This window comes from Myotis brandtii, unplaced genomic scaffold (assembly GCF_000412655.1).
Source record: "Myotis brandtii unplaced genomic scaffold, ASM41265v1 scaffold208, whole genome shotgun sequence".
NCBI lineage: Eukaryota > Metazoa > Chordata > Mammalia > Chiroptera > Vespertilionidae > Myotis > Myotis brandtii.
In genome coordinates, this window is record NW_005357764.1 from 708292 (window position 1) to 710682 (window position 2391).

Consider the following 2391-nt stretch of genomic DNA (forward strand, 5'->3'; position numbering starts at 1 on the left):
ACCCGGCTGGTTCCCCCGAAGTCGCCCCAGCCCAGCCCCGCGCCAGCGAACCACGTTAGGTATTTGTGCGCACGGAGGAGCTCTTGCTGTGCAGCCGGCCGTGACTCAGTCTTTAAAGTTTAAATGACACTTGCTCCCCGTTCTTTTCCAGAGCGAGCGTTTCGGTGCAGAGAAACTGCCCACCCCCAAGAAGCAGAGCAGTCAGAATCGGGGCTGGGGTCCTGTGTCAGAATAGGGTTTGAATGTCTCTAATCACCAAAAGAGAGGGCAATGCGCGGGACACAGACTGTTAAAACTGAAGGCACAGGCTGAAGTCATTTACCAACAAAGGAGAGAGAGGCCCGAGGAGGGGAGCGCGCTGGGTTGCTAAGAGGAAAGGTTTTCTTCGCCAACCTAATAAGAACACAAGCCTACGTGGGAAAACGAAGATCCTTATCGTGATGGCCTGGCGCTCATGTCTTTATTCCAAGTGTCACTAACCCTTGCTAAATCGTTAGGCATGTCTTGGAGACCGGGTAGTTTTGTGAAAATCCTGACTACAGAAATAAAGTGAGTAGCATTTTGGTAGCTTTCCGTAGAATATAGCAGGCACTACAGATTAGGAAAATATTCACCCATTTATAAATCTTCATGTACTGAGCGCCCGATGCGCAAAGCATTTGGTAAGTGCGGTGGGAGATGCCCAATGAGGTGGGACCTTCTGGCGCAGTGAGGGAGACACTGGGGGCATGAGCAACACAAATGCCACTAGGGAGTGTCAAGGGGAGGAAAATGAAGTGAGATTTCAGCAGAGGTAAGTCGGCCTGGGGGCAGGTAGGGTTGGGGAAAGCTTCCAGGAAGAGGTGAGGATACAGAAGTTCCTCTATTTAGGAACATGTTTGGTTTCAAAAGATCATCCATGAGTGCATTTGGTCATAAGTCTCCAAAAGGGGCTGAGCTCTAGACGCATTTCTAGCGTGTTCATTAGGAGTAAGAGTCAATTCTTTGGAGCTTTACAACCAGGAATACTCTCCTGGGGGCTGGTGTGTGTTCTCTGACATCTCTCTCTAGAACGGGCAGGTTTTATCTGCACTGAAAGTCTATTAAGACAGCTCCCTTCCAGGTGATCTCCGTAGGCATCCTAAGGAATGCTTACTGCTACTGTAGCACCTGAGGAAGAGAGTGAAGAAATAAAATGGAGTCACTACAATCAAGCTGCGAAATTACTAAAATAAAGTAATTTATTTTAAATTACAACAGGAATACTAGCCTGGGAACTTAAACTCCTGCACTTTCCAGTCCCCTGTCTTCAAACCTCCAGATAACCTTCTGGTTACCCCCTAAAGGACTAAGGAAAGGTTGTTCATGTATCCAGACCACCTGACTTCCATTATCCGGACAACCGGTCATCTAGAGCAGTGGTTCTCAACCTTGGCTGCACATTAGAATCACCTGGGAATCTTTTTAAAATCCTGATTTCCAGGCCTTTTAAAATCCTGATTTCTGGGCCTCATCCTCCGGAAATTCTGTTTCTTTGTTACTAATGTTGTGGCCCCACCCCGTAACAAAGAAACAGAATTTCCGGAGGATGAGGCCCAGAAATCAGGATTTTAAAAAGATTCCCAGGTGATTCTAATGTGCAGCCAAGGTTGACAACCACTGATCTAGAGGACCCCCATCTTGGACCAGGCCAGAGGCTAACAACGCAGGACTGATTCTTCTCAAGCATGTACGTTTTAATTTATTATAAGAACTCTTAGCTTTTTTCTCTTGTTTGGAATACTCTGGGTTTTGCCTACTTGTGTTTCTGGTTTGTAAACCCTAAGACCCTGGAATAAATCTTTATCATTTATTTCTAGCCAAAGCCTCCAGACTCTTTTTGAGTTCATTCAACACACTCATCAGGTTACCAATTATCTTGAAATAAAGCAGATTTCTGTGTTGCAGAAACCTGAGTCTTCTAAGAGCAAAGGGATAATAAGACCTAAGTCCAAGTATTTTTTAACAGGATGTCTGACAGCGAGGCGAAGGTGTAATGGCCACCATAACGAAAAGGTAACTTCAGACCAAAAGATAAAGCAGGCAACTCCATAGAATATAACAGAATTTATTATAGAGTATTTTGCTTAAAGGAAGATTTGACCCAGCAATTTTGCACAGATTATTATCTGCTAAAGACTCCTGTTACTGTCCAGTTTTTACAGTGTAACTCAGGTACTAGTGATTGATGAGGCAAAGGGACAAAGAATGCAGTAGTGCCAGGGCCATGCCTCCTGGTGGTCATCCTATCTCCAGTTTGATATTTATATCTGTTGTCATGCCATTCCATATGTTACTCACAAAAATATTTATGGCTACATTTTAAGAAACAGATAATCATCAATTATCAACTAGAAAGTTTTGATACAACTT